Genomic DNA, 21,131 nt, shown 5'->3' on the forward strand with positions numbered 1-21,131 from the left:
CCTCTGCGAACTTTGCTTGCACTGCAGGTCAGGTGGGTTCCGCACACCACTTTCAATAACGTGAGCATATTCAGCCAAGGGGTTATAAATTTCACTAATTTGTCTCATAGCCCGAACTTCGGACAGGATCCGCGGCCGAACTACCGCGAGAGCGTCAATTATTCTTATTTGGATATTGTGTAACAGGATTTATTTCTGACTTCAGTTCTTTCTTTTCTCTCTCTCCGTTTTCTGTTTTAAGAAGAAATAATAGTCATGTTCTGTTCTTTTCAGCCCCTTCCACCAGTGCACAAGCGACAATGAAATTGCACGCATTTACCCCTGGGTAGTTCGTTGTCTTGCTGTCCCCCCACCCCTGCGGCTTCGGTTCCTGAGCGTTATAAGGCGGGGTCTGGGTGTTTGATTCTATCGTATAGCTTCTGATAACATTTTTTTTTGTTCAGACCTGGATTCGGCCTGGGCTCAGGCTCCCTAGATGAGGATATAAACATTGATTCGCCTCCCCTTTCTTTTGATTTGACACCGTTTGGTCAGACAGTCTATTTTCTTTTTGCTTCCGAGATTGATGTCGCTTAGCTACCTCCAGCCCTTATTCAAGACAAGTCAAGTCAGGATAATTGTCATTTAATTGCACACATGCACACCGACAAACGAGACAATGTTTCTACGACCCAGGGTGTAAAACACAGCAGCACACACCACACACAAAATCCACAGATGGACCAGGCACAAACAAACAGAGTAAAGTGCATACATCAAAACACTTTATTATATCCCACGTAGGTTCTCCGTCTCCGCTACCACTTTCCTGTTTAAATTATTTAATTTTCTTTTTCTCGAGAGACCCCCAATAGGCCACCTTCCTTGTGTCCAGCCACACAAGTCACTAGTAAAAGGAATCACATAGCTACTATATCCGCTTTCCAACCAGACCTGGTCAGCAGGGGAGATTGGCGGCACCAGCGGCTCTCCAAGCGATATCTTCACTCGCTCAACCTTCTGGTGGTTCTTTCTCGTTTTATTCTTTACCTTTAGAGAGAAAACTGTCCCCGCACCTTTTTTTGCCGTTTTGTTTTTGTACCTGCGGGTCTGAGCCGCAATGACGGTTTCTGAGAGCTTGAGCGCACTGGTAAATGAAACGTCAATGAAAAAAAAAGTTTTAATCCGTAGAATCAGAGTGGGGTAATATTGTCACATGTAGTGAGATATTGCAAACTTCCGTCGTCGTTATGGAAGCCGCACAGATGGCTTGGATCTCCAACATACCTAACTGAAACAAAAAGAACAATGTAGTAGATTGAAAATTAAGGAGTTCGTTTCTATCGCACAAGCGGTCCAATCGAGAGTCTTACAATAGCGAAACAGAGTTCGTGTATGTTTTATAAAGCTTCGTGCCTGATGAAATGTCGCGCTGTTCGTGGGGAGATGGAGTTATGAAGACAGAATTCCCAAGGTGAGACGAACTGCTGATTTTGTTTTCTTTCTCGGAACAATGGAAAGTAGAAATAGGGTCAGAGGCAATGGACCGATAGGATAGCGTAAATGCTATCGTTCACTGATCAGTGAGGGTAATTGATCTTTTTAAATTGTCCTGCTATTCTCCCGAATTTCTTTCTGAAATAGCGGTAGAGGTTTGTTCCTTCTACAGAGCTTCTACGTAACGGGGTAGGACAGGGCGAATTGTTCAAAGTATCAACTTTCCAATTAATATCAGAGTATGTGTACAGTATACATCAACGAAACAAGAACTGCCATAGAATAAACGATGAAAACAGCAAACCACCGAAACCACCCCTCACCCTCCCTTCGCACCAGCAGCTGACACATCGCTACTCCGCTTCCAATCCACAGATGCACCAAGTCCGCCATCCTCTGCGCCACGCAGAACACTGCACCATGTAATGAAGAGCTGAAATCCAAAGCGGCCTTGATCCCGATTCCATTAAAAATTCGAGTTCAAATACGAGAACTACGGTATCTCAGTCACTTTCTCTCTCTCCTAGGGAGGAAGAGAGATGTCGCTACTGTAACAGGGAGAATTGAATCAGAAACCCGCTGTTCCGACGTTACGATCTTCTATGTCGCTTTTTCAAGCCTCCAATCTTGAGAATTGACAAGTTCGCTCTCTCTATCGAAAGAGAGAGAGAGAGAGAGAGAGAGAGAGAGAGAGAGGCTGGGGGAGGTGGGGTGTGGTGGGGGATGCTTGAATATAGGGGCCTTCTTCCAACAGCGGCAGACGATAAAAAGTCACCGGTGCTCTCTCGGTGTTTCAGTCTGTATGTTTCAATCTACTACGGCACTTCAGTTGAGGAAATCGGCAAGGAACGTGGACGTCCACGATGCACTTTCCGTCTTCCATCCACCCAGCGCCGAGGGCGCAAGTCTTCGAGGTCGTTCCGAGAGATCGCTAAGCGCCAGGCTGCAGAATCGTTCCGAAAACCTACCGCTTGCTTAAACTGTAGATCACGGACTCCGACAGAACAATAAAATAAAAGAAAGACATAAAAGATGCGAAATAACCTGTTTCGTGGAGCAACTGGGGGAAGGTGTTTGGTTCTGCGGTATTGGCTGGTCCATTTTCCCTCGCGCTATACTTTTTTATGTATTGCAACTTGAGTTTTTCATTCATCTGCACCATAGCACCATTGATATAAAAGAGCTGTGTTCTCAGCCCTGCTTCCTGCATTCAGTTACAAACTCGCTCTTTTTTTGCTTACAATGACGTTCCTTCCGCGGTCTCAGGAATTTCTCCATTTTTTTTCCTGTACTTTAGGTGCACTATCGCATTCCGAGCTTTGTCTCCTCACTGCGTGAAATCATACCGGCTACAGTGGTATCATAGCCAGACGTGTAAATGTAGCTGGAATGGATTATGTCCCCACAGTTGTAAGTGAATGGGGGAAATTAAGAGGATGAGAATACAGCTTTGGGGGACGCCAATATTAAGGATAATTATCTCCGAATATTCCTGCCTATATCCTTGCCTTCTTTATTTTTTAAGGAAGTCAATGATTCCTGCCGACAGAAGAGCGTTCACGATCGAACTTAGCTCGCCGGCGCTGTGAGGCGAGATCTCGAGCTGCTGCAATGTGCAGTGTGGAGCCCAGTCAACGATAAACTCTATATAGGGAATATGGTTTTATTTAGATTGATTCCGAGATTTTAACAGCAGGAAAATTTCTCGGCGATTGCACTTAATGGAGCAAAGTTATAATGTCACCATGCTCAGTGGAGTAAATATGCAGAGCAGTGTTCCGGAAGTTCGCGTTAGGGCGTACATGGTGAAAGTCATGTCCTAGGCATGTGCTTTAGAACACAGAAGGTTCAAGTGTATATTTCCTAAACGTGGCGTTACATATGGATAAGCAGGTGAAGAAGGCTTTTGGTATGGTGGCCTTCATATGTGAGCAGGTCAAGATTCATTTGTGCAACCGTGAGGACGCACTGCAGTTTTATGTACAGCCTGAATCAGTTAGCTATCGGAAAGATTACCTTAATTTGGAAATGGTGCAGAGGCAGTTTCTGAGCATGTTGTTAGGCCTGAAGAGAATGCGAGAGGCTCCGCAGCTAAAATATAATTGTTTGGAGTTGAGGAGAATGAGGAGTGCTAATCATGAGGGCGTTGGATAAGTTGAATGCATTCACATTTTATTTATCCCACCAGATCTGGCAACTATTATACACAAGGGGTGATATCTATAGTGAATGAACAACCAGGAAACGTTGTTGATGCAGGAACAATAACAATATTTAAAGAATGTTGCACGAATATATATATTGGAGAGGTTTAAATCAGTATGTTTAGTAGGATTAAGGACCTGAGTGGCCGACTGCTGTTCCAGTTTCCCTTTCTCCCGCTTTCGCACGTGATACAAGTGACAAACGACCACCTGCAAGGCTGAACACGGGCCATCTCGTCAGTGAGACACTGAACCACCCCCAGTCACTTTCCAAATATTGGACAGCCGAATGTGTTGCATTCTTGAAATATTATCGATGCTCTTCATACCGCGTTATTCACCAGCCTGAATCATCTGTTCATTCATAATGTGTAAAAAAAAATCATAACTTGTTCTAGAAACGCATCAAAATACAGTGCTCTCTCTGAATAAGCTTACAGATTGCAGACAAACTGCAATACGACCATAGCGGGATACATCAGGAGTAACTGGAAATAATATGGTGTAGAGAAAGCAGGGTGTTACCAAACTAAATGGGCTCATCAGTTTCCTATCGAGAGGTGCTGACCAAACATTTGTGCTATTCGCTTATTATATATAGATCCTGCAGAGGTGACCACAGCGGTTTAAATATGAGCAGATAACAACTGCTGGAGAGTGATCCTGTCTACCTGTTTGGAGTGGCCAAGTTTACGTGACAGTGGGATCTGCACGGGCACTCGCAGATCAACAGAGATACTGGAAGAGAGACTCCCAATGTCACTGTGCTGGCACCATCAGTTTTGCTGGAAAAGATACTCACTCAGAATCATGGGTAATGCTGGACTGCGACCATCAACCTTAACGTTAGGTTAAAATCGTCAGGAAAATGCGAAAGAGCTGTGGGCCAAAATAGCCGAAATATTGCCAGAACTCTGCTTTAGCAGCAGAGATAACCACAGTGAATAAGATATCCATTTATTAAATGCTGGTTAAAGTTAAAGTCCGTCCCGAGCCTTCTGGCCCATCAGGCCGGTGCTAATGCCGGCTTCTGTGGCGTGAAGCTACTGAGAGTACGAGACTCCTCCACCCCCTCCCCCGGACAGGACGCCAGGTTAACCCCCAGTATTTGTCGGTACCCATTTTCAGCTGGGAGGGCTGGCTGTGAACAGTCTGTGGTTAAGTGCCTTGCTCAAAGACACAACACGCTGCCTTGGCTGAGACTCGAACTCACGACCTTCAGATCGTGAGCCCTAATCATCTGATCACGGGCCATGGTTGGAATGGTGCGTGTTTATTTAATTAATGTGAGGCAGCGAAAAGCTGAGATCACTTTGCAGGATCACTGAGTGAGCACTGATGTCACTTCCAGTGGGAGTAGGATCCGTTGTGGAATGTGAACGATTGCGATTCTTGATAGAACTGATTTACCAATGCATTGTTTACCCGGTCACAGTCGAGCGGAACAACGCTCTTGTTTGTTAAGTGACTGTAATTAACGCCAGTTATACACAACTTTCCCCCCCGACCCCCTGAGGTTTCTGGCTTTCTATAAAACGGGAGGGTTTCAAGATCTCGTTTGTAATCTGGAATGAACTACAAGACATAATAAAAATCAAACGCAATTCGAGGATGAGTCGAGCCCCGATCCTAAAGACAAAAGATGTTTACTACCCGATACTAGCGGTTTTTGCATTGCCCGGTAAGTTAAAATTACGCATTGTCTAAAAGTTTCTGACCGATCCGCAACTCGTTTTTCTATTTTGCTCCGGGTGCAGTTTATGCATCACAATGTACGGCATCTTAAAATGTTAAGATGAGCGGTGCAGCGCCGTCGATCTGTGCAGAGTGTGGGTACAGCAGCCCATTCTGTGAGAAGGAATGTCCTCATCCCTGATGCCGACAACAGATTATTAAGTAAGGGAGCTTTGTCATAGTCATAGTGATAGTCATACTTTATTGATTCCGGGGGAAATTGGTTTTCGTTACAGTTGCACCATAAATAATTAAATAGTAATATGAAAATTATGCCAGGAAATAAGTCCAGGACCAGCCTATTGGCTCAGGGTGTCTGACCCTCCAAGGGAGGAGTTGTAAAATTTGATGGCCACAGGCAGGAATGACTTCCTATGACGCTGTGTTGCATCTCGGTGGAATGAGTCTCTGGCTGAATGTACTCCTGTGCCCAACCAGTACATTATGTAGTGGATGGCAGACATTGTCCAAGATAGCATGCAACTTAGACAGCATCCTCTTTGCAGACACCACCGTCAGAGAGTCCAATTCCATCCCCACAACATCAGTGGCCTTACGAATGAGTTTGTTGGATTCTGTTGGTGTCTGCTACCCTCAGCCTGCTGCCCCAGCACACAACAGCAAACATGATAGCACTGGCTACCACAGACTCGTAGAACATCCTCAGCATCGTCCGGCAGATGTTAAAGGACCTCAGTCTCCTCAGGAAATAGAGACGGCTCTGACCCTTCTTGTAGACAGCCTCAGTGTTCTTTGACCAGTCCAGTTTATGTCAATTCGTATCCCCAGGTATTTGTAATCCTCCACCATGTCCACACTGACCCCCTGGATGGAAACAGGGGTCACGGGTACTTTAGCTCTCCTCAGGTCTACCACCAGCTCCTTAGTCTTTTTCACATTAAGCTGCAGATAATTCTGCTCACACCATGTGACAAAGTTTTCTACCGTAGCCCTGTACTCAGCCTCATCTCCCTTGCTGATGCATCCAACTATGGCAGAGTCATCAGAAAACTTCCGAAGTTGACAAGACTCTGTGCAGTAGTCGAAGTCCGAGGTGTAAATGGTGAAGAGAAAGGGAGACAAGTCAAACCCTGGGCAGATCTATTATAAACGTGTTATTCCACTCGACACTGCACGCAGTCATGTAACATGCAGACAGTCTGAGCTGTGATATTTGGAGAATGTGCGGCGAGGAGCTCTGTGGTCCGCTGTTTCACCAATGGTTTCGAATACAAAGGGACGAGAACATCTCTGGAATATCAGTTGCTTTCTCGCCACAACGTGTGCGGAATCTTGGAAACCAAAGATAAATGAATTTCTTTGTTATTACTTTGAGAAATAGAAGCCTTCAACATCAGTAACTGTGAAGTGAAACAAACCCGCGGTATTTCAGGTACCTTTTGGATCATTATTGTGCAATGAAAGCGAAAACCCTTCCTTACCGGTCTGATTTTCATTGAATTCTCTCTCAGCAGTGCGCCTCGTTCCTTTTATTACCTCTCAGATCAGCTGGAATAATAAAAGCAAAATTTAAAAAAAATGGATCTCGCTGTGAACGTCCACTTTCTGTCAATTAATCAATCTAATTAAATAATGTATTTCGGTATAAATACTCTTTCCTTTACCTGGACGCCCGGAACCCATTCACGTGGCTCCCTAAGGCAAATCTAAGGGGTGGCCGCGATCCACTCTGAATGTTGTGTGTTGTCTCACTCAAATGTACGCTTATACACTTGTCCTAGAAGTAATTGTTCAGGAGTTATCTGTGTTTATTACCGTGACCCCGCTAGCAGCCATAGACCTGTATGCGTCTAGCTGGAGTGATAGGGTTACGTATTCTGTGGTCCAAGGCTTCCTCGGTCCTTTATGACGAATGTTAATTATTTTTACAGCAAACCTGTTGACAATTATCATTCTCTCACGGGGAAACTGCGAACTTTCCGATTGTCGCTGCGCCTACATGATGATCATGGCAGCGTCAGATTTATCCGTCATCATCATCCACGTCGTTCTGCATGGAATTTTAATTCCACGTCTGTCACATACCTTTCTGTATTACACATACTTTCTTGGTCCCATGGTGTATCTGATAATAGTCAGTCTGGATCTGTCAAAGTGGTACACAGTCGCCTTCACCTTTGACCGATATGTTGCCATGTGTTGTCAGAGGTTTAAAACAAAGTACTGCAGAGTGAAAACTGTGAGAATCCTTGCAGTAGTAATTCTGATATTGATTTCCTTGGAAAATATCCCCTATGTGCTTGTACTTCAACCTCTGCGAAGAATTGGCAATATTTCATGGGGCATTGACTTTAACATGGATGTCATGAATTCGCCAGCATTTGCAGCGTTCACCCGATTTAAAGTTTTCTTGGGTACAGTGTGCATCTTTGGTCTAATGTTCCTACTTAATGGGTTGACAGTTAGACATATCCTTGTGGCCAGCAAATCCCGAAAGGGATTCCGCAGTCACAGGAGTGAGGATTGTCGTGACCCGGAAATGGAAAGCAGAAGAAAATCCATAATTTTACTTTTTAGTGTATCCGGTAGCTTCATGTTACTCAGTCTGACAGCGGCTGTGAATCACTTCATTTCCGGTTTCAGCAAGCGTTCTGATCACGACTATTACACCACCGCATATATAGTTTCTGAAACTGGATATCTACTCACCCGGCTCAGTTCCTGTACAAACACCAGTATTTATGCAGTAACTCAAACTAAATTCAGAGAAGAGATGAAGACGTTGTTAATATCTCCCTGCAGGTTAATTCTGTCATTGGTCAAGAAAAGAGTAAGTCAATCTAAGACTTCCAGTCCTGCGTAGTGCTCGCTTCTATCCATGCCTGCTATTTCAGCCGGCACATTTCCCCTCGGAATCCAGATTGTTATTGACAGAAAGAGTGAAATTAATTTAATGGTTTCAATTTCCATTGGCGCTGTGAATTGAAGTAATTTATTTGTGGTATCGTATTGATAATAATTTTCTTACTGTAAAATGAAAACATTTTAATGTGTTCAGTCGCTAGAATTTCGACTTTGAACCCAAAGTTCAAGCGGAGGTATTGCGAATCACAGAAAGACATCTGGACAAAAGGATGTACTGCTGAGCCGGAGCGATCCGTTTTCCACTTTAGACGCCGATCAATGTGCAAACATTAAAAATCAGTGCCTCTCAGATTATTTCTTGTTAGACCCTGATAGAGCGAGGAATCGGTATAATTGTCTCCGTACTCTGACGTCAGACAGAGCAGACTTTCAGTAACTACAGATGTCGTTGAATTTACTTCATTTTCTACATCCTTCACATACATGAGGAGTAAATCTCCTTACGTCACGTCTCCATCTAAATGTGCAATGTATATTTTAAAATAATTTATGATAAATAGAACAGTCAATGTAATATAGAGTACACTCAAATCAGCTTGAGTCCATCAGACTGGTAGAAGAACCTATCCCGGAACCTGTTGGTCCTGGCTTTTATGCTGCGGTACGGTTTAACGGATGGTAGCAGCTGGAATAGATTGTGATTGGGATGGCTTAGGTTCCCAATGACCCTACGGGACATTTTTAGACACCTGTCCTTGTAAATGTCCTGAATCATGGGGAGTTCGCAACTACAGATGCGCTGGTCTATCGGCATCACTCTCTGCAGTGTCCTCTGATTAAGGGAGGTACAGTTCCCATACCAGGCAGTCATGCAGCCAGTAAGGAGGCTTTCAATTGTGCCCCCACAGATAGTTCTTAGGATTCGGGGGCCCATGACAAACTTCCTCAACCGTCTGAGGTGAAAGAAGAGCTGTTGTACCTTTTTCACCAAGAAGCTGGGGTGTACAGACCACATGATGTCTTCGGTGATGTGGATGCCGAGGAACTTAAAGCTGTTTACCCTCTCAACCCCAGATCTATTCATGTCAATGGGGGTTAGGCCGTCTCCATTTCTGCTGTGATCCACAACCTGCTCCTTTGTTTTTGCGACATTGAGGGAGAGGTTGTTTTCTTGACATCCCTGTGTCCGAGCTTGCTTCTTCCCTGGAGGCCACCCCGTTATTGGGTGAGATAAAGCCAATCAATGTAGTGTCGTCGGCAAATTTAATTAGCAGATTGGAGCTGTGGCTGGCGATAGAGTCATGGGTGTACAGGGAGTAAAGGAAGGGACTCAGTACGCAGCCCTGAGGGGCTCCTGTCATTCAGAATACGAGCAATCATGCCTCTGTAATTCGTGGAAGAAATTCATGAATAAATTGATTAGACCACTCCGCATAACCTGTCGTTAACGTCGGTAGCTTTATGGAATCTGACATGTGCCATCAGGCGCTTTTCTTAGGAAAAACAAATCAGTTCACGTCAGCCTGATTCAGACGCGCGCGAGTTCACCCCGGAAACTTGTGACGTTGACCAGTGTTTGTTGTTTTGTCCTCATGAGAACGAATCAACTGGAACAGGCAGCAGAAGCCGGCCATTGATCAAAGTGATTTCACTTGATTGCTTTGCTCTCAAATGAGCTGATTCCCACTTAGCCTGAATTTCAGAGGCTGGGTATGTATTTCAAATCTATTTCCAAAAGTGAATCAACAGTAAAGACTCCGTAGCAGTGGTAACGTATTCTGTAAAATGTGAAACCAAACAGGATCACGTTGGCTTCTAGAATGGCGAGAGAGACCGAATGAAGCGGTGGAGAGCGGAGGTGGCGGGGGGGGGGGGGAGGTGATGTTGAGAGGGGGGGGTTGTTGGGGGGGCGGCAGTGAGCATTTCGGTCTGTGACAGAATATCATCCCAGATCCAGCTCCTTTAGTACGCAGTTTCGTACAAAGAGCGGAATCGGAACCTTGGATGCAAGAATTTGTGAGACGGCTTCTGTACGTCCCGGAGGTCAGAAAGAGAGAGGGTGATGGAAAGGAAGGGGACGGTGCAGACTCTCAGACTATATCGGCAGTACAATCACTGATAATACTCGCGTTCACTCTCAGACACCAAGTGATTTTGAACACAATATCTTGCAGACTGATACTGACATCAGTTTTTGTATTTTACATTGACTGTTCTCATAGCTCCGGGCATAAGTCTCATTCGCCAGTCTTCCATCTCATTACAGCCGAGGTTTAACTGTGACAGAGCGCAGTTTGCACTGACTGTGATGGCGAGTTCCTTGGCAAGAAAATCAGTGACATCGTTCCAGCCAGGCCTAGAGATGAGAGGGACTGAGGGTGAGAGCAGAGAGACTCCGGAAACGGTGTAGATCCCTGTTATTTATTATCAAAGCAACTATTGATCATAGATCATCATCCGACACCCACTTACAATGAACCGGATCACCCAGAGTCTCATGCTCACAAAGACTCTATTACTACCAGTTATCTGCTTTAGAATCCAGCTTTATCAGCATAAAGAAATATGACTCATGAATCTCCCAGATTTCTTTCATTCCGTTTCGGCTTCGTCAGTGACTGCTTTGAAGTGAGATCGGAGACAGGATTCTCGGCACCAGAATCTGTGAGGCGTTTCCTGTCCAGTCTGGAGATCAGATAAAGTGAGAGTGATGGACACAGAGAGTAGAAACTGTCGTTTTTATCAGTGACACGATCAATGACCACACGAACGTTCGGTGTCGGACACTTAGTGACTTCCAAGACCATCTCAGACAGTCTGGTAGTTACAACAGGATCTGCATCAGTATCAGGACTGCACTAGGACAGCGCAAAATAAACTGATTTGTATCCGTTCTCATATCATTTACCTACCAGAATATTTAATTCAACATTAAAACGTTTGTGAAACGAAAAATTGAATGCCCCTTCGGTGTGAAACAAACGGGAACTGAGAAACAGGATGGAACTGAGAAACAGAGAATGTACGACCAAATTAATATGGCTATAATATATATAGGCATCTACAAGTCTCGTGAGACCATGGATTTGCACCTTGGAAAGCTTCCAGGGCGCAGGCCTGGGCAAGGTGGTATGGAAGACCGGCAGTTGTCCATGCTGCAAGTCTCCCCTCTCCACGCCACCGATGTTGTGCAAGGAAAGGGCACTAGGGCCGATACAGCTTGGCACTGGTGCCGTCGCCGAGCAATGTGTCGTTAAGTGCCTTGCTCAAGGACACAACACGCTGCCTCAGCTGAAGCTCGAACTAGCGACCTTCAGATCACTAGACCGAAGTCTTAACCACTTGGCACGCACCAACACATAGAGTTCGTCGGCTGTATTACCGACGAACAAACAGTCCGAGGGATTTAAGGAAACAAATTTGGAAATTAAAAGCATCAAACTCTGTTTGAAGAAACATCAGTTTGTTATAACAGATAGTTTTTTTTTAAATTTCCAATTATTCACCGAGAATACCGTAAAAGGACTGAATGTGATAGAGTTTGTCTAAAGTGCTTCCTTCATATGTAGGTAAAAGTCCTGCAGAGAGACCATGCGGTATTGGATCTGCTATTGAGGAATGCTACAAGGGCAAGTGACATAGGTTTGACACAGTGCAGCGTAGGGCACTGAGGGAGAGTGTGGGAGGACAAAATGAACTAGGAATACAGATAACTTGTGAAGGTGGTGTCACAGGTGGATAGGGACGTAAATAATGCATATATCGCATGGCTGACATAAATCAAAATATTCAGTCCAGAACCGTTTTCTGTGTGTTATTAAGTCCCGAAGATGGGAGGTTATATTGACGACCCCTAAGATGGAGCAATGTTCGCAGTTTTGGTCATCCACTGACAGAAAAGATGTATGCAAGTTTGAACGAGAACAGAGAAACTTGTTCTAAATAATTTTGCTTTCGGGCCTGGAGGAACTGATTTATAGAGAACGATTCAATAGGTCAGGACTGTATTCTTGGCAATGTAGATGACGGAGAGGAGATTTAATTGAGGTATACAAAACAATAAGGGCTACAGGACGTGCAAATGCCAGCAGGCTTGTTCCAGTAAGGGTGATTGCCCGTGGACCAAAGTCATGCGTCAATGGTGGAAACTGAGAAGTTTAAGGGGAACATGAGGTAAATCTTCTTCATTCAGAGGAACGTGGGAGTGTGGAACGAGCCAGCAGCTCAACCAGTGAATTTCAAAGTTTAAGAGAAGCTTAGACAGGTACATGGATAGTAGGGGTATCGAGCTTTGTGACGGGTGCACTTAGATGGCAGCTGGAAGTTTAAATGAACTTTACATGAAACGAAGGCCGGAAGCACCTGTTTTTGTGCTGTCATTTTCTATGATTACATGACATGGTGCTGAGCATGAGGCTGCTAAATCTCCATGGGCTCTATAGAAGACTGGCTGACTGGCAGGAGGCAAAGACGGAATAAAGGCGGCGTTCCCTGGTGGCATGTTACAAGAGTTCGAAGTTAATGCTGATTTTGCCAACATATCAATGATCTGGTTGGACAGATTGATCTCTTTGTTTGCCAAGCTTGCAGATGATACAAAGATTGGTGAATAAGCAGCGAGCGTTGATATTGCATGGTGTTTGCACAGAAATTAGACAGAATGGGAAAAAGATTAAAGAAATGACAAATGGTATACAATGTAGGAAAGTGCCTGGCCATCCACGTTGGTGAAAGGAATAACGGCGTGGACTATATTCTAACTGGGGAAAAGAAACAAAAATAGTAATGCTAACGGATCGTCGGGGTGCATTGTTCTCTAAACGTCCCTGAAGACATTGATAGTGTGGATCTGACGCATTCATCGGTAGGAAAGCCAGAGATTTTTTTGCTCGCCCAGCGCTGTATGGTTAACACGAGTGTCATTGATTTTAGACGCTTGGAGGTAGGTACGGGTGGATGTCAGAGGTAGGTTTCTCGCAAAGAAACTGGTGGGTGCGTGGAATGTAATGCCAGCGACGTTGGTGGTCGCAGATACAAATAAGTATTTTAAGAGACTCGTAGATAGCTACATGGATCACAGAAAAATAGCCGGCAGTTCTAGAGTAGTCTGCATGGTCTGCACAGTCTTTTGGGCCGAAGAGCCAGTAATGTGCTGTAGATATCTATGGTCTATGTTAACTTTCAGGATGAGTCGGTGGTAAGGAAGGCACGAGCCACGTTAGCATTAATTACCAGCGATCGAGTAAGGATGCAATGCGGAGTCTTTAGAGGGTAATGGTTAGAACTCACTGGAGCATTGTGGGCAGCATCGGGCAGCTGTGTAGTAAAAAAAAACAAACAACTGACATTGTGGAGAATCCAGAAGAGATAATTATACAATGAAAGGAAAGATAAACGTATGTGGATCATTTGATGGTGCTGCGCCTCTACTCGCTAGTGTATAGAATAATGAGGGCGGAGCTCATTGTAATCTATTGATTTTTTTTTTAAACCTAGATAAAATGGATCTGGAGAGGATGTTCTTATCATAAGGTAGTCCAGGACTAGAGGGCACTGCGTCATTATGGCGGAACCTTTACAAGGAATAGAAATCAGAAAAAAAATACCCGCAACGAGAGGATGGAGTTCATTTTCGGCAGAAGGCTATGCAGGTCATATCGTTTATTATTTTTAAAGCAGAGGATATTTGATGAATCAGAATATCAAATGTTACGGGGAGAAACAGGAGAATGGGGTTGATATGGATAATCAATCAGCCATGATGGCAAGGCGGAACAGACACAATGGGCAAGATTCTGTTCCGATATCATATGTTTCTGTAGATGTCTGCTGTGGACCTCAAAGCACCGTCATCAAAGACATGCATAATGACCTTCGCGCTAACAGATGACTGTAATATGGTGGTACGAAATGGCATGCAATTCATTACCACAAAATTGATTTCACCAATGAAAAAGTTCAGCGGAGGTAAATCATTGGACAAGGGACCTAATGATGACCAAACAAATAATTAATATGGTAGGCATTAAATATCACATTTTGTTATTTTGCAGTGATATCAAGAATTACTCAAACTTTTAGAGGGATTGTGGATCGGAGCAGGTTTGGGAAGAAATCCGCATACGATTACATCACATTTAGCAGGTTAAATCTTGGAGTGAACCACCTTTAACGGAAAATTGTTCATTATCATCATTGCTATTATTGTTAATAATAATAATAATAACAACAATAATAATTCTGCAAGCTCAAAGGGAAGAATGTTATTTATTCTCCGAATCTGAAATCTGGGCATTGTACAATGGTTTCGTGGATAAGGAACCTCAAGTGTGAAAATAGATGCAGTTTGCGATAAGTAGCTACAGCGATTCATCGCAAATAGGGAATCTTACAAAATCGTGCTTTCATTATTGATACGGTTTGCGCATCTGTTTTGATTTGTCCGACAAGGAATAATTGTCATGAAGATATGTAAGTTAACAGGAAACATTCGGCATGAGCAAACTTACAGTACAGCCCAATCCCTCGAATCAGATTGTGTAAATGGAAAATTAGACGTGTTTTTTATTAAAAAAAAGAAAGCTATAAAATATTTGTCGCGACTTTGCTATATTAGGAGCAAGCTTTCAATGGAACTGAATAAAGAGAGCAATATAGGTGGAAAGAGAAGAGAGGCCGAATACGATGGACCTTCAGAAACATTGCACTTGACGCAGAAAAAAAAGTAAAGATTGCAAAGCTGTGACGTGAGAACGACACAAGCATATTTTCTTCCTTCAATTGGACACATCTGCACAATAAGGAACATTTTCTCTTTTATATTTATACTAAACATCACAGTGCACACAGATATGTTAAAACACAAAGAAGAGAACATTTGCAGATGTTGGACATCCAAGCAACACGCACAGACAAGGCTGGAGGAACTCAGCAGGCCTGGCAGCATCTATGGAGGGAAAGTAAACAGTCGACGTTTCGGGTCCAGATCATTCAGCAGAAGTGGTCTGATGAGTTTCCCCATCAGCTTGTGTGTGTTGAGAGGTGCGTAACTCTCGCTTCGGCTCGCGGCTTAATTTAGGGGGTGATAGCCTCCGGCCCAACCAAACTTAAGAAATCTCGTTTGGGTGGATGCTGCGTGATGTGTCCCCTATTACAAATCAGTACCTCGAAATAATGAACAGTACACAATATGCGATTAAACGATTAAGCTTTATAACTCTTACTTTGACTGTATGGTTAGAAAAGAAACGAAAAAGAAGGGGAAAAGGGCCCAATCTTATTAAATAGTATATTGCGCAATGTTGGAGTTCACTGATAAGTCAATCGTCCACCATCGACCTCCTCCGATCGTCACTGCCCTTCGGACCCTCGCTCCGTCCACCTCGTCCGGTGGTCTACCAACTCTCTCCATTAGCGTCTTCTCTCCTCATCACTCACCCACTAATGACAGCGAAAATCTCTCTTCCAGCTCAGAAGAAAGAACAACAGCATTGTAACCCCGTTTTCATTAGTCATAACGCAAACATTGCTGCTACAGAGAAACCATTACATTAGCAGTGAAACATTGCAGCATGTTACACAGCAGAGAAACCCTGCAGCCTGTTACAGGTGTATTAACGTTTATTTTTTTCAGAGCAATTATCAAAAAAGAAAAACACTGACAATACCACTGCTGAACACTCTGGCGACGACATAGCTAAATCAGATTCACGACTCACCACACTGATAATGTTTTGTCTGGCCAGGCTGATGACCCTAGACATATGATGGTATTGGAAACTAATGGAAATATGTTTCGATAAAGTGAGATATTCCATAGGATATTGACGGGCAACATTTGCACTCATTGTAGAAATATATGGAAGTTCACCAGGACAGCAGTTTTGGCAAGGACTTAACAACACTTGAAATAAACGTAGACAGCCCATGGATAGGAAATGGAAAGCGTATATAGGCCAATGGTCGGCAAGTGAGGCTCTCTTTTTCGGCGGGACAATTTACCGGTGGGCTTGCGCCCGGGCAGATTTTAAGACTCGGCTCAACCCTTGAACTATGCCCAGTATCGAACATCCTGCGCATGTAACTTATTTCAGTTGCATTGCAGTATATCGCGTGGAAGATAAATTGAGAAATCCATTGCAATACAGCACAAACAGTTCATATTACGAGTAACTCCAAGGACAGATAGAAAACGAGATATGCTGTATCTGCGTTAAATCGTATCAACTTATCCCACCTTTTTTAACAGCTAAGCAGCATTGACTGCCATGGTATAGAGAAGTTTTGCCAGGTCTGTCAAGGGACGGAATTGAGTGTAGTTGCTGTTACTAAGAGACGGTACTTGGAAAGTTGAATGCTTTGACGATGCATCGCTCACGTGGATCGGATGCATTACACAGCAGAATTCCGAAAAAGTTAGATGACGAAAATGTTAAATACATCAGTTGTGATCTTTCAACAATCACTGTCTTTTGGAAAGGTTCCAGAGAACTGTGAAATATTCTTTAAGAGGCGACGAAGGCAAAATAAATAAATAGATAGACAGATAGATAGATAGATAGATAGATAGATAGATAGATAGATAGATAGATAGATAGATAGATAAATAAATAAATAAATAAATAAATAGATAAATAAATAAATAAATAGATAAATAAATTAACTAACTAACTAACTAAATAACTAACAGTGAGCCAGCGTAATCTCCGTTGTTGCAAAGATATGGGAGCCCATTATTAAGGAGAACTTTCCTGGTACGTGGAAGCACAGGATAAAATAGGCCAATGTGGGATTTGTTGCCCGGCAGAGAAATCTGTTAGAATTCTTTGAGAACGTAACAGGCAGGTTAGAGAAAGGGGACTCGGTGGATGTCGATCACTTGTATTTTCAGGAAGCCTTTGACAAGGTACCGCACATGAGGCTGCTAAACAGTACAAGGGTACATGGTATCACAGGAAGAACACAAAAATGGGTAGAAATTTGGGTGACTGGCAGGAAGTAAAGAGGGGGAGTAACATTGGCTTATTCTGGGCGGCTGCCTGCGGCTAGTGGTGTGCCGTAGGGATCGGTGTTGGGACTACTGACTTTCAGATTACAGTTTAATAAATGAGATGTCAGAATCGATGGTTCGGTAGCCAGGTTTGCGGACGGTATGAAGACAGTCAGGAATGGGGAAGAAGGGAGTCTTCTGGGATTAAAGGAATTGGCAAAGAAGCAGGTGGAATATCGGGCAGGAAACTGTATGCTCATGCACTTTGGTATAAGAAATAAAAGTTTATATTATTTCCCAAACGAGGCGAATATTCAGAATTCGGAGATACAAAGAGAGTTGGGAGTACTTGTGTAGGGCAACGTAAATGTTAACGCGCAGGTTGTTTCAGTGGTATGGAGAGAAAATGCAACGGTAGCATTCGTTTCCAGAGAGTTGAAATATAAAAGCAGAGGGTGTAACGCGGAGGCATTATAAGATAAGAAAAAGTGTACTGGCATTAGAAAAGATCGAGAAATGATTCATGGGAATCATCGACGGAATGAAAGATTTAACCCTATGAGCAGCCTTTGATGGCTCGGAACCTGTATTCGCTGGAGTTTAGAAGAATCTCGGGCTAACTCTGAAACCTATGAAATATTGAGCCGACTAGAAATGTACTTGGAGATGATTCCTGAAGTGTAGGGGTTCGAGAGAGAGAGGACAGAACCTCTGGATAAAAGGACGTGCCTTAATAACAGAGAGAAGATAGAATTTATTCATCCGGAGTATGTTTAATCAGTGGAATACATTGCCGCAGAAGGCAGTGGAGGCTAAATAATTGTGTATATTTACAGTGGGATGTTACAGCTTCTTGATTAGTCAGGGTTTCAAGGGTTATTGGGAGCAGGCAGGAAAATGGTGTTGAGAAGGATAATAAACCAGCCATGATGAAATGGCCGATATTGATGAGCGGAAGGTTCTAATTCAGTCCCTCCGTCTTAAGGTCTTGTGGTTACGTTTGAATGAAAGCGCTGTGCGTCCCTCTGCGTGTGCAAGGTACCATAAGAAATAAATTAAGACTTTTTACTTGTTTTTTTGTTGATTTACAGTAAAGCAGCATTCTAAATATGTTCGTCTAAAAAACCCACGAGATTACAAAATCATTCGAAGTTGGCTGAAAAATCACTTTGAAATACAGTAGAGTATAAATTTCAGAAAGCACTCAGCGATCTCACTGTGAATCGGTTTACACAGAACTGGACCGAACCCTTTCCCTTACAAGCAAGCTTTTTATAAACATTTACAAGTCCGTGAAATGGTATCTGACTTTCTCAAACCATTCCCACATTCCTAACTAGTGCTACCCCGTCGTACGGCCACCATATTTCTCACACGTTTATACGCACGGATGGTACGTTAAATCATTTTTGACATATAGTACATAACTCTTTCCTTACACGGGTCAATGTGAAGAAACAACATAATTTATTGTTAATTTACAATTTGTCTCTCTGCTCTGGATATAGTTAACTGTACAGAATTTTAACCTCTCAATTATCACTGTCCACATCTCGAACGCATCTGGCCGTTCAACAATCCTGCATGGCCAATATCGAAGGCGCTTTACGTCCAGCTCACTGCTCTACATCCCACCAGCAACAGTGCAGTTTCATGTCGTCCACAAACAGACAATGTGTCCACACCATGACACGGTAGTTTAGCGGTTTTCATAAGACTACTAAAGCTGCCGCTGCAAGATCGGGATTCAAATCCCACAGCTAACTGCAAAGAGTTGTTCGTTCTACCCCTGACCGCGTGGGTTTCCTCCGGGTGATCCGGTTTCCACCAGCAGTCGAAAGTCGTACGGTTTCGGGTTAATGAGTTGCTGGAATGCTATGTTGGTTGCGGACACTTGTGGGCTGCCCTGGCACAACGTTCGCTGATTTGACTTGTCGCGAACAGCGAAATTCACCTGATGTTTAGATGTACATGTAACACAATGAATCTAATATTGAAATACTGCACTTCAGCTTCAAAGTTCTCACCGTACACTGCAAAATGCTATGCTGGGTACGGAACTCCACGAAAGCAAACTTGTCACTTCTTTCTATCCAACAGAATGCCCTCATTTCCCTTTTCCCTGCTTCGGTTCAATCATCTAACAATGACACCTGTAGGTTGGTATTCATGCAGACTAAATTTATGGAAACTTTCCAAAATACTTTTGAGTACCACCCTTTGGGTAACAAGGTCCCCCTTAACCATTTCACATTTCGCCCATAAACTATGACTTCTGGCTTCAACTTCAATGGAAAAGGCCTGTTTGCATTAACGCTGTCTATACCCCTCATAATTTTGTTTAGCTGGTTTGCTCTAATTCGCTGGTTTTCTCAGTTCCTTTGTGAAACTACGAGGTTACGTTTGCCACACTCTGCTCGGCAAGAATGTCTCCAGTCGTGAAAAAAAAATTGGAAGGTGGTCATCTACTTAAACTCAATTATCCATGCTCACTTTCTGTATCCCACTTCGATGTTACTATTGAAAGAGCTGAATTTCAATAATACAAAAAACAAAAGATTGTAGGAGCAGGGATTTGCCAGTCAGCTTATCAACACTCCCTATCGAGTCCAATCCAATCTATATGTTCACCAAACCAAATCTTTCACCGTCCGCTCTAAAGCTGTGATCTCTAGTTGTCGTCTCGCCTAACCTGAGGTGGGATAGATTGCAGGCAGTGACCTGTATATATATAGCCCTCATAATTTTCTATACATCTAAATATCTTCCCTCATCTTCTGAGCTCCAATGTCTGAAGTTCTAAAAATATATCAATCAGGGGGCTCGTCCGGGATTTGAACCCGGGACCTCTCGCATGTTCGCAAATTCAGGCCCAAAGCGAGAATCATACCACTAGACCAACGAGCCCGTTCTATATTGATGACATAAAAGAGCTGCCTTTCATTTTCTCAAACCTCTTCGTCAACTCATCTGATGGTAACTTTACGACCAAAGCAGATCAAAGAGCAAAGCTCAGTACGACGCACTGCAGGCCCTTCGGCCGACGAAACTCTGTCACCTATGTAGCCCAACTCTGTCGTCAATATAACTATTCCCTTCCACAGAGCCCATAATCTGCTATTATCACGACAGACACCAAGTATCTTTTCAATGTCCCTATTGTTTCAACCACGACGGGCAGTGCGTTCCCAGATCCCACCACATTGTGTACAAAAAAAAACCTCTGACCTAACCTTTCCACCACTGATCTTCAACGTATGTACTCTCCTATTGGCCGTTGTCACCCTGAGGAAAAGATGCTGTTGTCCAGCATGCCTGTATCTCTTGTAATCTTACACACCTCCATCACGATCCTTAACTTCGAACAGAAAAAATCCAGCTCCTTCAATCTTCGCTTACAAGACATGCTCTAATCGCGGCAACGCTCTGCTGAACCTCCTGTGCACCTTCTCCAGCGGACTTTTTCCAACCCTCCCCCCAGACAGATGTTCCGATCAACCATTCCATTTAGCAACACCACACCTCCCGCCAAGCCACTTCTATCTAACACCCCAGTCACTGCACCACAATATAATCAAATCAAACCACATTTCTCTCAAAGTGTTGACATTGTGAATACACGCTGGTTTCACAGAAACATAGAACATAGAATAGTACACTACAGTACAGTCCCTTCGGCCCCCAATGTTGTGCCGACCCTCAAACCCTGCCTTCCATATAACTCCCCACATTAAATTCCTCCATATACCTGTCTAGGAGTGTCTTAAATTTCACTAGTGTATCTGTCTCCACCACTGACTCAGGCAGTGCATTCCTCGCACCAACCACTCTCTGAGTAAAGAACTCCAATATCCCCCTTGAACATCCCTCCCCTTACCTTAAAGCCATGTCCTCTGGTATTG

General features: G+C 43.6%; 1 non-coding gene across 1 annotated transcript; it reads right to left on the reverse strand.

Moving 5' to 3' along the window:
- Positions 1–20,048: 20,048 nt before the first annotated feature.
- Positions 20,049–20,136, reverse strand: trnap-ugg (transfer RNA proline (anticodon UGG)). The gene is given in 2 exon segments: positions 20,049–20,084; positions 20,101–20,136. It is a non-coding gene; the product is annotated as a tRNA-Pro (tRNA).
- Between the last annotated feature and the right edge of the window lie 995 nt (positions 20,137–21,131).

The sequence above is a fragment of the Mobula birostris genome, chromosome 13, assembly GCF_030028105.1.
Source record: "Mobula birostris isolate sMobBir1 chromosome 13, sMobBir1.hap1, whole genome shotgun sequence".
Classification (NCBI taxonomy): domain Eukaryota; kingdom Metazoa; phylum Chordata; class Chondrichthyes; order Myliobatiformes; family Myliobatidae; genus Mobula; species Mobula birostris.